At 45.0% G+C, this 17,817-nt stretch overlaps 1 protein-coding gene and 1 long non-coding RNA gene across 2 annotated transcripts in view; one reads left to right on the top strand and one right to left on the bottom strand.

The window, feature by feature from the left end:
- LOC141060088 (uncharacterized) overlaps positions 1 to 7,011 on the top strand; it is a 57,476-nt gene extending 50,465 nt beyond the window's left edge. Inside the window, exon 3 of the long non-coding RNA XR_012222660.1 lies at positions 6,345 to 7,011. This is a non-coding gene — a long non-coding RNA (uncharacterized lncRNA). The remainder of the gene's footprint in view (positions 1 to 6,344) is intronic.
- GALNT14 (polypeptide N-acetylgalactosaminyltransferase 14) overlaps positions 1 to 17,817 on the bottom strand; it is a 531,963-nt gene that overhangs the window by 456,479 nt on the left and 57,667 nt on the right. The window lies entirely within an intron of this gene.

The raw sequence follows: 17,817 nt of genomic DNA on the forward strand, positions 1-17,817 counted from the left end.
ATAATGATCTGTTGGTGCTTGTGTTTATTATTACCAGTGTTTTGGATAATATTATACATATAGTATATCAGACGGCAATCGGAGAGGCAATGAGTGGTAAATGCTGCACATTCCAGGTAACATCCTCCCACCTTCTTCTACCATTAATGCTTTGCTTGGACTATAAATAATGGATTGAGAGGCTGAAGCATTTAAGGGACATGACAATACAAACCCATTTGATGTATTACGTCTCCTTCAGCAGGAGCGGTTACTTTTAGGCAAAAAAAAGTCTAAGACAAAACACTATAAATCAAAGAGAAAGCTGTGACTTCAGCCGCTCATTAATATACATGGGTACTAACCTCAGACACGTCTGCACTTAGAAGGGACCTATTATATTACTATCAATGGCATGATAGCTCTTACAGTAACATAAAATCCCCCTGGTCTACAGTACGCCCGGCCCCGGCTAATGAAGCGGCCATCGCCCGGAACTTCTGGGAACAGTCCAAGAATCTAGGAAAGTCACTGAGGCATTCTCAGGTCCATTAAGTTGTTAATAACGAATCGAGCGTCTCCGTATGGTCAGAAGGACGAGAATGATGGGAGTGATCTCATTCATGTGATGTCGGCCAAGTGCTCTAATGCCAACATAATCCCGGATGTAAGATATTCCCTGTAATTATTATTTCTGAGTCCGGTTATGGGTGATGGATTATGAAGTGGTGAAACAATAAAAAGCCTTTCCTGAAATACTCTGTGCTGAAGGCTCCATAATCCACCATCCTCACATCACTGTTCACCAACTTCACTCCTCTCCTGAAATACTCTGTGCTGCTGGGGACCACCATGTAACACTCAATATAGGACCCCCAACAAGATCAGCACATTCCGCTCTTCCAAACATATCTGCATCCTGTCCCTTTAAATGGAATAATCCGCCTGGCTAATAATAGAGGAGATGATCGGTCTGCCCCTTCCTATATGTATCTGTGCTGGGATTATTATCCTTCATGCTATATAGCAGACGACCGCTGCAGCATTTCCATAGGGACAGACCCCATGAGGCCCATCGATGAAAGCAAACGAAAAAATAGCATCAACTCCTCACAAGGCTTAGATGAAGTCAGTTGTGGATTCAGCACCGAAAACCCTGTTATAACGCTATTCTATGTAATCTATGGTAATGTGACACCGTCAGAAAATAGTAAGAAAAAACTATTAGATGAAGGCACAGAAGGCCGTAAAGAAATACTCTGTACACAAAAATCCTGAAATATTGCAGTTCTACTGTAGTCACTTGAGAAGACAAGGCTTGATTTTTGCAGTTCACTTTTTAACTTTACTGTGTATACTTTGTGAGGGCCATCAGAGTCATCTCATTATCATTACAACACAAGATCAGCAGGGTTCTCATTATCAGTAGAGGCTAGGGTCAGAAGAGTCATCTCATCATTACAGGGTAGGATCAGAAGAGTCATCTCATCATTACAGGGTAGGATCAGAAGAGTCATCTCATCATTACAGGGCAGGATTATAAGAGTCATCTCATCATTACAGGGTAGGATCAGAAGAGTCATCGCATCATTACAGGGCAGGATTATAAGAGTCAGTTAATTATTAGAAGACAGGGTCAGTAGAGTCATCTTGCTATCATTAGAGGGCCAATTCAGTTACGTCATCTTATGAACGGACAGAATCAGCAGAGTCATCCCAAAATTATTAGATGACAGAATTAGAAAATATATCTCATGTTTACAGGGCAGGGTCAGCAGGGTCATCTCATTCTCATTACTGTCATAGAACCGTCATAGAACCATAGAATGTTAGAGTTGGAAGGGACCTTTGGGGTCATCGTGTAGAACCCCCTGATCAATGCAGGATTTTCTAAACCATCTCAGACAGATGTCTGTCCAGCCTCTGCTTGAAGACTTCTATTGAAGGAGGACTCACCACCTCTCATGGCAGCCTGTTCCACTCATTGATCACCCTCACTGTCAAAAAATTTTTTCTAATATCTAATCTGTATCTTCTCCCTTTCAGTTTCATTCCATAGCTTCTCGTGTTTCCATATGCAAATGAGAAGAATGATGATCCCTCTTCACTGCGACAGCCCTTCAGTTATTTGTAGACATCTATTAAGTCTGCTCTTAGCCTTCTTTTTTCAGCTAAACATTCCCAGATCCTTTAATCGTTCTTAGTAGGACATACTTTGCAGTCCTCTCACCATCCTGGTCGCTCTTTTCTGAACTTGCTCCAGTTTTTCAATAGCTTTCTTAAAATGTGGTGCCCAGAACTAGACACAGTATTCCAGATGATGCCTGACCAGTAAAGGGTAAGTAGAGATAACTCAATTATAGGAGGGAGAGGTCAGCAGAGTCACATTGGCATTAGAGAAGAGTCAGCCAAGTTATATCATCTTCACAACACCAGGTCAGCAGAGTCCTCTTATCATTAGAGGGCAGAGTCAGCAGACTCATCTCATTACCATCAGAGCGCAGGGTCAGTAGAGTTATCTCATTACCATTAGAGGGCAGGGTCAGCAGAGTCATCTCATTACCATTAGAGGGCAGGGTCAGCAGAGTCATCTCATTATCATTAGAGGGCAGGGTCAGCAGAGGCATCTCATTACCATTAGAGGGCAGGGTCAGCAGAGGCATATCATTATCATTAGAGGGTAGGGTCAGCAGAGTCATGTCATTACCATTAGAGGGCAGGGTTAGCAGAGTCATTTCAGTATCATTAGAAGACCGGGTCAGCAGAGTCATCTCATTATCGAGCAGGGTCAGCAGAGTCATCTCATTATCATTAGAGGGCAGGGTCAGCAGAGTCATCTCATCATTAGATGCTGTGGTCAAGGATCAGAAACTAAAGATCTCTAATTAGACTTTGGATTAATATTGATGGATGTCCAGTGACTAAGACCGCTCAAATCATTGGGCAGAAGTGCTCAGGGTATGAATGGGCAAGCACAAAGTGATGTAAAAATCCATGAACTGTCTATTGGGCTAGTATACCTCTCCGTGCACGCTCATGCCTGAGTCATGATCTATTGTCCCGCGGACTGAGTTATCCATGGGGGCTCAAAATCGGGACCTGGATGCTCCTGTCTACACAGTAAGCAGAGAAAATGCAGACGGATCGGAGGACAACTGGCACTTATGACTGGTGGGATTCACGGTGGTTAAATGCCCATGATCACAATGAGACTGCATAGATTAGCAATAAGTCGCCCCTTGCTCTCCCCATGGACCTGCACAAATCTTGCTTTATCAAGCCTGCGTAATATCGGTATCCATTCTCTTTTATAAAGGAAACTCAAGATTGAGGATTTTGAGGGTTTTTTTACAAAGCAAAATTAAAAGCGAGAACAATGGAGGGCAGAAAACGTGATGGAGTAAAGTAGACAAGCGAGTTCTGGTGGAATCAGTCGATAGATGGCATGTAAGGGAACAGCGACGCAAGGAAAGTCTCCACAACTGCTGATGTCTGCAGAAATCCCCATGGCAGGTAAATCAATCCCTTCACTATTCTTCCCCAATTAGCTTGCCGTAGCCTGAAAAACTTCCCAGCAAAATCCTGCTTATTCCTCGCTTTTCCGGTGGCGTTGTGCTCTCCCGAGAGACCTATTGGCACCTTTCGATATTAATAAGTACCTGACGCTCCGCTCCTCTTTTCTTCATTAACTCCTGCTCCGGCTGGGGATCTGGAGGCTATTAAGAAAACACGATAAGCGCTCGTGTCGAAAAATTAATTTTTCATTAAGAATGATACGTGAAGGCTTTTATTATGTAAAGTAAACGGTGCCGAGAATTACACAGGACGCCTCGGCTGCCATGTACGAGGGCAGGAACAGAAGACGATGCCTTAAACACGTCTTAATCTTAGTCGGCACCGGTTCATGACCTCGTGCCAAGAGAATCTCAGCCGCTATGTCTGTAGCGGAGTAACAGCAAAGCGTTAATAGGGTAACATGGACTCAGACTGTCCTCAAAACCCAACTGTTCCCTCCTTCTACTCTCCATCTAGATGAGGAAACCCCCATCAGCAGATCAATGCTCCTCTAGTCTTAATATGCACAGAATTTCACTTCTTAGAGCAGAAGTTTGCACTTCAGAGCTGCTCTTCCTACATTAAAGGGATTGTCCAGGACAATCACAACTTTTTCCTAAGGCTTCCGAAATCCATAAAAAGGTAGTTTAACTTAAACAGCAGGGTCTGGAAGTGCAGCTTGTACACAAGTGGGCAGAGGTGGCGACAACACGTGGACGGTTACAAAAAGTATGAAAAAAAAACTTTGAGGGAGATATCTAAAATTTTATACCAAGGTCTTTAAAAAATCAGTTGGGGCATCGGAAACCCCTTTTAAGTAAAGAACAAGAAATTACAACTTGCATTCGACCATATTGAAGACTATGGGGCATAGTCATTGGGTCACCCTCCAGCACACACACCCTTTACCATGCACTTTACGTGTCTCTGTCCTCGCTAAGCATAATAGGGATAAAAATAATACACTGAGCGGGAATGACCACACGACAGCCCACATCACGCACCCCGAGAGGCCGCAATTATCCTCTTCACAATTCAATGACTTCTCTGCCAAGATCCGTAGAGGTTTCGCCATTGTGGAGCAACACCTCAGGAGCTGAGTCCAGGACATGTGACCCTTCGCACAACAGCATGCCACCGATAGACACAAAGAAGGATGCAAAATAAGAATGAAGACGAAAATACGTTTAAGAAACCAACTTATTATATGCACCATCTGTTAGACAAAAATCAAGTAGATGATACGAGACTTGAACTGACTCCCATTGCTCTGGCTACAGTAACAGAATTAATGAAGACATGTTCTATTTTACTAGCACGATTTTCACAAACTGAGCTGGAAATCTCAATATTACAAATGATAACTTTTCTGGCTGTCACATTTATGATGGTTGGTATGAAAGTTATTGAGATCAAAGGTCTTCTGACTGCAAGAGGTTTAGAAGCGTTAATGCATTAATCTCTTATTACCAAATTAAAATGATTATACCATATATGAAATCATTAGTCTGGTGTTAAGACGGATTATAAATGCAGTTATAATGACACCAAATACATTTAACGAACCACTGGAAGCAATATATAAAACACAAAGAAGTTTACTATAAAACAATCCCATATAGAACATATAGTTCTATCCAATACATAGTATAATACTTCTAATTATTATATTACTGCCCCTATGTACAAACATATAACTACTATAATACTGCTCCTATGTACAAGAATATAACTACTATAATACTGCCCCTATGTACAAGAATATTACTATAATACTGCTCCTATGTACAAGAATATAACTACTATAATACTGCCCCTATGTACAAGAATATTACTATAATACTGCTCCTATGTACAAGAATATAACTACTATAATACTGCTCCTATGTACAAGAATATAACTACTATAATACTGCCTCTATGTACAGGAATATAACTACTATAATACTGCACCTCTGTACAAGAATATAACTACTATAATACTGCCCCTATGTACAAGAATATAACTACTATAATACTGCCCCTATGTACAAGAATATAACTACTATAATACTGCCCCCCTATGTACAAGAATATAACTACTATAATATTGCTCCTATGTACAAGAATATAACTACTATAATACTGCCCCCCTATGTACAAGAATATAACTACTATAATATTGCTCCTATGTACAAGAATATAACTACTATAATACTGCCCCTATGTACAAGAATATAACTACTATAATACTGCTCCTATGTACAAGAATATAACTACTATAATACTGTCCCCTATGTACAAGAATATAACTACTATAATACTGCTTGACAAGTGTCAAGCTAGGTATAGCTTAAGTACATAGTGAAAGACTAAGCCCCCCGAGGAAGCCCAGGCGAAAACGCGCGTTGGAGCTGTCTGGTGCCTTACTACGATCTACATGGGTAAGAATCAATCCTTTATATCTTAGAATGTTTGGTTGCCAATTTGAGGTACATCTTAGTCTTTCACTATACACTTAAGCTATACCTAGTGTGACTCTTGTCCTGGTATAGAGACTCTTTATATACTTTCATCTCAGGGCCCCAGTAAGGTTATCACTGGTCAGCGCTAATGTATTGTCACAATCCATTTTTTTTGATCTGTGTCAGTTTGGGCTTCTCAGATATAACCTTTTTTCCTTTCAGGCCATCGGGGGTTAATGTCAGTTTTCTCCCCGGTGGCCGCTGGTGTTTCTAAATGTTTAGTTAGTCTGCTGGGGCTGGTGGTGACCACTCCCACCTTCCTATATAAGGTCACCTGGTGCATCAGCTGACTGTTGGTTATGACAGGTCCTTTTTGGATACCAACCGTGGTGAAGACTGGAGCTACCTGATGGTTCAGCTTATCGAGAGCAGTGTTGGTTCTGCTGAAGAGAGGAGCTTTCTGTAGCAGTGGTGATTCTGCTGAAAGCTGAGTTCAGGAGCCTTACTCTGCTGCACGGTGCATTGGCAGCAGAGAAAGCTAAGTGTTTTGTTTAACCCTGTCTGTCGTATCTCCCTGTGATGGTATGATATGCTATGTGGATGTCATTTTGTGTATATTTCTATTTCACTTGTTTTCATAGTGTTTTTCTTGATGCCCTGTGGGTCTACAGCCTGACTGTGTCTCTCTCTTGATGATCCCATGTAGTGCATTAATCCCCAAGGCTCCTTTGTTCTCCTCTGGGAGGCCTGGAAACCGCCCCAACCTGTTTGACTACCCCTGGACACAAGGAAGGGGGTGGAGAGAACAGGAGCTGGTCAAGTCAGTTCCTGTGTGGAGTGGATCGTGTAAAGACTGCACTTCAGAGAGAAGGACCCATTTTATCCTCTGGTGCTAGAGTTTTGGAATCTCGTCTCCCTGGACATTTTATCCTGTTACTGGACTACATTCTTGTTCAGGACTATTATATCCTCAGTGTGGTGGATTGTTTATGGACCTTCTAATTTTGCCTGTAATAAAGGTCTTGGGATTGTTCACCCTTCCCTTGCTCTGTTGATTGTGTGGTATCGGAGAAGGACCCCGTGACACTCCCCTTGGTGTTTTATTAGTGCAGTGGTGGGACCAGTGTACGCACTTACCAATTTCCTAGTGAGGGATAGGTGCAGGGTAAGTGAGGGACAAGGTATCCTGCTCGGCGACAGGTTGAAAGAACCTGTATAGGGACGCTAGTAAGAGCAGGGCACATCCTCAGCAGAGTGCAAGAGGTGTCCATTTCCCCATTCCCTATCGCAGGGCCCACCATTGTAATTGTTTACCCGGTGTCCCCTTGTTTATCCAGTTGTTTTGGTGACCGACCGATCGAATGGTCCCGGACCTCTTGAATGGGGTCCGGGATCAAGTTCAGTTGGCGTTCTGGCACTAAAACTGAATTTTTTTTTTATTTTTTTTTAATAAGGTTCGACTGAACCTGACAGACCCGAATATTCACGTGTCCGCCCATCCCTAATTCTTGAGCCCCTGCCGTAACCAGGGCATGAATTTCTACTTCCCACATCCTTGAATGACGGACTTAGTAAATGAAAGTTACATAAGTGAATATTCATTTCATCAATTAACGGGAAATGAGATGCAAATTGAAAATTCATTAAACAACGGACAACCTGTAATAAAACTCCCGGCGTTGTGTCTCTCGTTATGAGTAATCTATTTCCTAGCGCTCGCCGCCATGTTTCCCAGATGAGATGCTGAAGAAATTCTGTCTTGTGTTTAGATCCAGAAAAAATTTACAATGTGGCCTAACAATAAAAAAATAAAATTACAAAACGAGATCTTGTCCAATCAATAGTAACGGCCGTGTAAGTCTCCGTTACAATGTATCGCTGTAATGAAGTGTAATTGGATAAAAATTCATTAATTGTAATTACAAGGGAAAAAATTAACAAGCTCTCGTCAACGCCGGGTGGATCGGCGCGTTCTCACTGAGCCGTACATCGAAAATTAACAGCCTGGGATGAAATCGCATCGAACCCTGGCGTGCAGTGACGGGCGCAGCCAAACAGCAGCTACCACTGAATGAGGATACTTTATAGCAAAATCATTAATGCGATGGAGGTGATTTATCCAAACCGTAGTAATCTGACGGAGCCGGGCGATTACTCATTGTCCTCATTCTGCCACTAGTATTAAAATTTTGGAAACGCTTAAAATGGAGTCGCTGAAACGAGCTGAAGAAGGAGAAGGAAATGTACGAATTCCTCCAAAGAAGATATACGATGGCGAGTACAGCTGGTGATGGGAAGACGCTACATGGAGGTTTGCAGATGGTGCCTGTTTGTTGCCAAAAAATTGCAATAAAGCTAAATTTAAGCACACGAGTCAAAAATTCACTGCGTGTATTATTCCCTGCTTGTTGTATCGGATTTGTTCCAACATCCTCAACTGATTCATTTTTTAATGTAATGTTATATTGCTCAAGGTTCACATAGTTACAGGATAAAATCCAGTGATCGTGCAGCCACCACTAGGGGGAGCTTAGGGGTTTGCTGCATACTGTACATACAGTCAACACCATGACACTACAGTGTGTAGCAAGCTCCTGTGCTCCCTCTAGTGGTGGTTGTAAGTAGTTTCTGAGAAGTGTCCCCCTATAAGTCTCAGTGTGCTACACAAATCGCGCGCGTGCCGCGAAAAAATATTTACCAAGTGTAGCACACTAACTGTACAGACGAAGCTTGCTACACCTTTACGGTACAAGTATGCCTGTCATGCGGCACTGTACATGATAGCCTGGAAGGTATTAACCCTCAACACTAGACACTCCACTTACCAGATCCCAGGGGTTGCGCTGGTATTCACCATAAAACCCATGTACTGGGTTCTGGACTTACACAAGGGCCTCTTGTTTGGGGCCATGGAGTAGGCTGCTGGCTGGTGGAGCAAGTTGGCAGGAAGAAGGGTCATTAGGGGGAGTCGTTACCAGGAGAACAAAGTCAGGGACAGAATTGAAAAGCAAGTGGGTGGGAAGAATATGAGCCAAGGTCAGAACACAGAATATTCAAAATCTCACCACAGGAGCAGAGAGCAGGGATGTGGACCAGGTAAAGTTAACTTAACTGGCAGTAAGCAACAGGAATACAGGAACTTAGGCTACTTTCACACATCAGGTTTTTTCCGACAGGCAGGATCCGGCTATTTGTTAAAAAACCGGATCCGGCGAAAGCTGCTGCCAGATCCATTTTTCTCTCATTGAATTGTATTAGCGCTGGATCGTGCCTCGTGGCGTTCCGTTTCTTCTGGTTTTCACCGGATCAGGCTGTTTCATTCCGCCATCTGGAAAAAACGTCTCTAGTAACGTTTTTTTTGTCTGCGGCGAAAAACCGGACAGCGCCGGATCCAGCGCTTACATTTTTTTGCTATAATGGAAGCCTATGGGTGCCGGATCCGGCCACTGGATCCGTTTTTTTAAGTCTGTGCATGCTCAGATCCAATTAGTCAGCCCCCAGGAAACAGATATAAACCTGCTAGACGGTTCCAGCGGAAAAACGGATCCGTTTCTTCAGTTTTCCAAAATTTATGCCGGATCCGTTTTTTTAACAAATAGCCGGATCCTGCCTGTCAGAAAAAATCTGATGTGTGAAAGTAGCCTTAAACAGCAGCCATGCCCAGGCCTAACAGCAGAGAGCTAATACACCAGAGATAAAAGTTGACCCCTTAGCTCTTTGGATGGCACCACAAGTCCCAGAAATTACACAGAACCATAGCGTTGTAATGCTGCATCGCCTGCTTTAGTAATGCGACTCAAATCAGTGAAGAAATCTATAATAATAAATGCCCTAAGCAACTTCCGGTTGTAACAACTTCCGTCCAGTTGTAACCGGTGACGTCACCGCACACCTCTTTCCATGTTAACCCTCAACACACACACTCCACTCACCTTTCACCATCTCCACTCACTCTTTCACTCCACATACGACCCTTTCTCTCACTCCGTGTCTCATACTCACGCCGTCATCGCCGCTGATCCACGATCCCCGACATCTTCTTCCACCGGCGCCATCCTGGATCCAGACGTCCTCCACGCCGGCGACATGTTCTTGCGGCGACGCCATTTTGGATTGGCGAAATCCTGCGATAGTCAAGATGGCGTCGCCGCACGAACATGTCGCCGGCGAGGACGACGTCGGGGTCCAAAATGGCGTCGGCGAAAACTCGCGAGATTTCGCCGACGCCATTTTGGATCCCAACGTCGTCCACGCCGGCGACATGTTCTTCCGGCGACGCCATCTTGACTATCGCGGGATTTCACGATACTCAAGATGGCGTCGCCGCAAGAACATGTCGCCGGCGTGGACAACGTCTGGATCCAGGATGGCGCCGGCTGAAGATGTCGGGGATCGTGGAGCAGCGGCGATGATGGCGTGAGTATGAGAGACGGAGTGAGAGAAGGGGTCGTATGTGGAGTGAAAGAGTGAGTGGAGATGGTGAAAGGTGAGAGTGTGTGTTGAGGGTTAACATGGCAAGAGGTGTGATGCTATTGCATCCTCCCGATGCGATAGCATCGGGCCATAATCTAGTAGAAGAGTAAGCGTTGACAAAGATGTCACCATGACCTATTTAAAAGGAACACTAAGCTTAGTAATGAAAGATAAATTATTACAAATTGTTATTTAGTTTGCCGAGTTTTCTCTTGTAGGAATCCCGCAAATAACACAGGGGTTAAATTTCCTGAGGATCTCTCATTTTTTTTGCTGGTAGAATACCAAGTTAGCCAGGTTAATTACTTGGACCTTTGTGCAGATAAGGCAGAGGGGAGAGGCTCCTGCTTCAGCCAACTGTACACAATACACTATTGAAGGAAGAGGCTTTTTGCTTTTCCACACTGTCTGGTAATAAAACCATAGCAAACAACATAAAAACCATCTGCATCACCTGCACTTGCAGCAGATCCGTAGTGATTTGTGTTGCGCTGTTATGAATGAGTCACCGAAGGAGGAAAAAACAAAAATACAAGCTAAGTCCAGAAAACCGGAGAGGTTGGTAGCTATCGGATTGCAGACCCCTGATCCTATTCACCACAACTAACAGTAGCCGTGGGGGGTTCCTACGGTGCCCTAGGCCCCTCGTTCACAGCCGGAGAACTAAATAAGCCTAAAGAAAGAAAGGGGAAATCTAAACTGCCACAGAGCAGACCCCAAAGCAATAGACAGCCCCCAACATGTATTGTCGGTGAAAAGCAGATGAAAACACAAACACAGACAGAAAGACAGGTTGAGCAAACGATGGGGCCCAGCTAACTAAATAGGAAAGGACAGAAAAGATGCTGGCTGCAATCCGCAAAAAACCCTACCAAAAATGTCCCAACCGTCTGATAGGGAAAAAGGCCCTGAAGTCGATAGACTTCAAAATCACTATATCAGCACTCAGGTATATTCTGAAAACAGAGCAAAGAGATCAACTGATCAGAGACAAAAATGGAGCTCAGCCCGTCCCAACAAAGGCAGGCTGAACACAAAACACGAAGCAAACAGACAAAATCTCATGGAAAAATAAGAGAGCAAAAACTTAGCTTTCAGTAGACAGGACTAACTGGTTGCAAGAGCTCAGAGCAGAAAGGATCACCAGCACCCCTGTAGGGTGTCGGCTGCCTTATATCCACTCAGTGATTCCGGGTGTCCAATCAGGCTCCACCTGTTCAAATGACAGGTTCTTCTCAACCCAATCAATTTCACTACCTCTCTTCACCAGCAGAGGGAGTTCATCAGACATCAATGGTGAAGGGGAAAATGAACTCACAACAGTGCGCCATGCTCCATTGCTCTTGACTAATCTCTTCTTGAGCATGGTAGATACATCGGTGGTGTGACTCTCAGGAGCAGACTACGTCCGAGAGTGGACCCTCTGAATCACGGATCTGGAGCCCCTGGGCTGAGCGCACCAGGTGATGACCAACCCCTGTACAGGGATCGTTAGGGGCAAGACCACAGAGGTCAGAACCGCGACAGTCGGTACCAAGAGGGACGGCTCAAGGAGAAGCAAGGCAAGAGGCGGGACAGGGAATACGGACAGAGACAAGGGTACCAAGATGAGAGTATCAGAGGAAGAAGGAACCCAGCAGAAATGCCCGTAGGGGCAAGAGGACGAAGCACAGAGGAGAGGAGGGCAGACGAGGAAACCCCAGGGGGGTTATGTATATATATCCGGACGGGTGTATGATAGGGAGACCAGGAAGGCAGGAGACGGACCAGGGGAAATGAATACCAGCAGGAAGGTAGGGACAGACAGCGAGGACCGAACGGACAGGAGGAACAGAGGCAGGCAGGGAGGACGGAAACAACACAGGAACAGAGGCAGAGACGAGCACCAAGTAGTAGCACTAGACAGGAAGAATATGGCCAGAACAGTGCGGGAGTTCCACACAATCACCAGGCATCCTCCTCCTAGGGAGGACGCCTGAAGTACCTTAGCACCAGGAAGTGCTTCCCAAGCCCAGCCCTTCAGCGACGCCCACCGCCAGATGACGAGGACGGACGGGCGCGCGCCCGCAACCTAAGGCCGGCACGTGCAACCGCAGCAGGACGGAAGACAGGACGGGCGGGCGCACGGACGGAGGCACGGAGGTGAGAGGTGGCTGCGGTGGGTGCCGCCGCTGATGGGGAATCGGCGGGCATGCCCGCCGATGTCACAGGTGGCAAGGGCGATTCATTTTCAAGATAACAAATTGCCCATGGCGTCCTCTGAACTGCACTTTCTTCATCACAGATGGCACAGCAATTAGTGTGTAAGAGAGAGGTAGGAAGAGCAGACGACAGAGAACGCCCACTAAACTCAGGACCTGCAGCTTCAGAAGGAAATACTACAAACTGAGCAGGGAGTCCGTGCATGGAGAGAAATGATAGAATTATTATAACCTACAAGAAAGGAGAACTTAGCCCCGAGATTATAGCAAGCGAGGGACTGCAACTATTCCAAGAAGCCCAAGAATGCCCCAACTGTATATTACTTCTCTCTAGCAAGCCCTTCTTTCAGCAGGTTCCATGACATTAATAATTGCGTTGCGGTCCATACCGGCGGCGGAGCGCCGTCTATTTCTTTTCAAGCCTTTAAAACCCTCAATTTAACTTAAGCACAGTAAAACCTCATGAGGATCCAGATCTTGCAGCGTCAGCTGTCTTCAGAGCTGCCTCAGAAAGCCGAGAGATAGTTCTCAATGTTGTTTACACGCGGGCGTTCTGCTTCCGAGTTCAGAATGATAAATTGCCTGAAGACCGTTTTCTCTAGGAACTCTGGGTAAATAAGTAATGAATTGTAGCAGGTATCATGGATATGCCTCACCTGTTGCCAGGGATCTTTTTACTGATTCTTTAATTTTGATTTTTTTTTTTTTTTTTTTTATACTTTTATTGTCAAGCTCAATTTTTTTTCCCAGATACAAATCTCCAAAATCTCCAGCACTGACATAGAAATCATGAATAAAAATCTGTCTCCCTGCAGCCACCACTAGAAGGAGCCGAGTAGCTTTCTGCATACAGCTATAATTGTATATGTGGTGTGCTCCCCCTAGTGGTACTTAGAAATTTATCATGTATTGATAACACAGGTTTCTTCAAGATTCATTTGAGCAGCCTGTGTAACCAGTGCAGTAACAACCATGGCGCAGAGCTCCCGTGCGGGTGGGGGACCCACACTTGCCAGCACAAACTTCAACTGGATGTGCGTCCTTGGATACACATTCAGCTGGAGTATATTGTGACGCAAAGATCCGCCGGGTCTGAGAGTTGCAATATATGCTGCCGGCCAATCGGAGGCCAGCAGCTGACGTCAACGTGTACTTGACAGTGAGTGCCATGATATGCATCCCCGTCGCTTGCATACTTAAGTCAGCTGCCGTCTTCAAAAGAGGACACCGTATGGCGGGGGATCAGAGGGAAGGTGAGTAGAATGGTTTATTTTTTTCTATGTATTAAAGAATGGGGGACATACTGTATATACAAGCATGGGGCTCAGATTAAGGGATATTTATATACCAGGATGGTGGAGATATAGATATATATATATATATATATATATATATACACACTCACTGGCCACTTTATTAGGTACACCATGCTAGTAAGGGGTTGGACCCCCTTTTGCCTTCAGAACTGCCTCAATTCTTCGTGGCAGAGATTCAACAAGGTGCTGGAAGCATTCCTCAGAGATTTTGGACCATATTGACATGATGGCATCACACAGTTGGCGCAGATTTGTCGGCTGCACATCCCTGATGCGAATCTCCCGTTCCACCACATCCCAAAGATGCTCTATTGGATTGAGATCTGGTGACTGAGGAGGCCATTTGAGTACAGTAAACTCATTGTCATGTTCAAGAAACCAATCTGAGATGATTCGAGCTTTATGACATGGCGCATTATCCTGCTGAAAGTAGCCATCAGATGTTGGGTACATTGTGGTCATAAAGGGATGGACATGGTCAGCAACAATACTCAGGTAGGCTGTGGCGTTGCAACGATGCTCAATTGGTACCAAGGGGCCCAAAGAGTGCCCAGAAAAAATTCCCCACACCATGACACCACCACCACCAGCCTGAACCGTTGATACAAGGCAGGATGGATCCATGCTTTCATGTTGTTTTCGCCAAATTCTGACCCTACCATCCCAATGTCGCAGCAGAAATCGAGACTCATCAGACCAGGCAACGTTTTTCCAATCTTCTACTGTCCAATTTCGATGAGCTTGTGCAAATTGTAGCCTCAGTTTCCTGTTCTTAGCTGAGAGGAGTGGTACCCAGTGTGGTCTTCTGCTGCTGTAGCCCATCTGCCTCAAAGTTCGACGCACTGTGCGTTCAGAGATGCTCTTCTGCCTACCTTGGTTGTAACGGGTGGCAATTTGAGTCACTGTTGCCTTTCTATCAGCTCGAACCAGTCTGCCCATTCTCCTCTGACCTCTGGCATCAACATGGCATTTCCGGCCACAGAACTGCCGCTCACTGGATTTTTTTTCTTTTTCGGACCATTCTCTGTAAACCCTAGAGATGGTTGTGCGTGAAAATCACCGTAGATCAGCAGTTTCTGAAATTCTCAGACCAGCCCTTCTGGCACCAACAATCATGCCACGTTCAAAGGCACTCAAATCACCTTTCTTCCCCATACTGATGCTCGGTTTGAACTGCAGGAGATTGTCTTGACCATGTCTACATGCCTAAATGCACTGAGTTGCCGCCATGTGATTGGCTGATTAGAAATTAAGTCTTAACACACAGTTGGACAGGTGTACCTAATAAAGTGGCCAGTGAGTGTATATCAGGATGGGGCCCAGGATAAGGGACATTTATATACCAGGATGGTGGATATATATACCAGGATGGGGCGAGGATAAGGGACATTTATATACCAGGATGGGGGATATATATACCAGGATGGGGCCCAGGATAAGGGACATTTATATACCAGGATGGTGGATATATATATATATATATCAGGATGGGGCCCAGGATAAGGGACATTTATATACCAGGATGGTGGATATATATACCAGGATGGGGCGAGGATAAGGGACATTTATATACCAGGATGGGGGATGTATATACCAGGATGGGGCCCAGGATAAGGGACATTTATATACCAGGATGGGGGATGTATATACCAGGATGGGGCCCAGGATAAGGGACATTTATATACCAGGATGGGGGATATATATACCAGGATGGGGCCCAGGATAAGGGACATTTATATACCAGGATGGGGGATATATATAACAGGATGGGGCCCAGGATAAGGGACATTTATATACCAGGATGGTGGATATATATAACAGGATGGGGCCCAGGATAAGGGACATTTATATACCAGGATGGGGGATATATATAACAGGATGGGGCCCAGGATAAGGGACATTTATATACCAGGATGGTGGATATATATACCGGAATGGGGCCCAGGATAAGGGACATTTATATACCAGGATGGGGGATGTATATACCAGGATGGGGCCCAGGATAAGGGACATTTATATACCAGGATGGGGGATGTATATACCAGGATGGGGCCCAGGATAAGGGACATTTATATACCAGGATGGGGGATATATATACCAGGATGGGGCGAGGATAAGGGACATTTATATACCAGGATGGGGGATATATATACCAGGATGGGGCCCAGGATAAGGGACATTTATATACCAGGATGGTGGATATATATATATCAGGATGGGGCCCAGGATAAGGGACATTTATATACCAGGATGGGGGATATATATACCAGGATGGGGCCCAGGATAAGGGACATTTATATACCAGGATGGTGGATATATATACCGGAATGGGGCCCAGGATAAGGGACATTTATATACCAGGATGGGGGATATATATACAAGGATGGGGCCCAGGATAAGGGACATTTATATACCAGGATGGGGGATATATATACCAGGATGGGGCCCAGGATAAGGGACATTTATATACCAGGATGGGGGATATATATATCAGGATGGGGCCCAGGATAAGGGACATTTATATACCAGGATGGGGGATATATATATCAGGATGGGGCCCAGGATAAGGGACATTTATATACCAGGATGGGGGATATATATACCAGGATGGGGCCCAGGATAAGGGACATTTATATACCAGGATGGGGGATATATATACCAGGATGGGGCCCAGGATAAGGGACATTTATATACCAGGATGGGGGATATATATATCAGGATGGGGCCCAGGATAAGGGACATTTATATACCAGGATGGTGGATATATATACCAGGATGGGGCGAGGATAAGGGACATTTATATACCAGGATGGGGGATGTATATACCAGGATGGGGCCCAGGATAAGGGACATTTATATACCAGGATGGGGGATATATATACCAGGATGGGGCGAGGATAAGGGACATTTATATACCAGGATGGGGGATGTATATACCAGGATGGGGCCCAGGATAAGGGACATTTATATACCAGGATGGGGGATATATATACCAGGATGGGGCGAGGATAAGGGACATTTATATACCAGGATGGGGGATGTATATACCAGGATGGGGCCCAGGATAAGGGACATTTATATACCAGGATGGGGGATGTATATACCAGGATGGGGCCCAGGATAAGGGACATTTATATACCAGGATGGGGGATATATATACCAGGATGGGGCCCAGGATAAGGGACATTTATATACCAGGATGGGGGATATATATAACAGGATGGGGCCCAGGATAAGGGACATTTATATACCAGGATGGTGGATATATATAACAGGATGGGGCCCAGGATAAGGGACATTTATATACCAGGATGGGGGATATATATAACAGGATGGGGCCCAGGATAAGGGACATTTATATACCAGGATGGTGGATATATATACCGGAATGGGGCCCAGGATAAGGGACATTTATATACCAGGATGGTGGATATATATACCAGGATGGGGCGAGGATAAGGGACATTTATATACCAGGATGGGGGATGTATATACCAGGATGGGGCCCAGGATAAGGGACATTTATATACCAGGATGGGGGATGTATATACCAGGATGGGGCCCAGGATAAGGGACATTTATATACCAGGATGGGGGATATATATACCAGGATGGGGCCCAGGATAAGGGACATTTATATACCAGGATGGTGGATATATATAACAGGATGGGGCCCAGGATAAGGGACATTTATATACCAGGATGGGGGATATATATACCAGGATGGGGCCCAGGATAAGGGACATTTATATACCAGGATGGTGGATATATATACCGGAATGGGGCCCAGGATAAGGGACATTTATATACCAGGATGGGGGATATATATACAAGGATGGGGCCCAGGAT

Source organism: Dendrobates tinctorius, unplaced genomic scaffold, assembly GCF_039654945.1.
Source record: "Dendrobates tinctorius isolate UK_male_01 unplaced genomic scaffold, ASM3965494v1 ptg000232l, whole genome shotgun sequence".
Taxonomy (NCBI): Eukaryota; Metazoa; Chordata; class Amphibia; order Anura; family Dendrobatidae; genus Dendrobates; species Dendrobates tinctorius.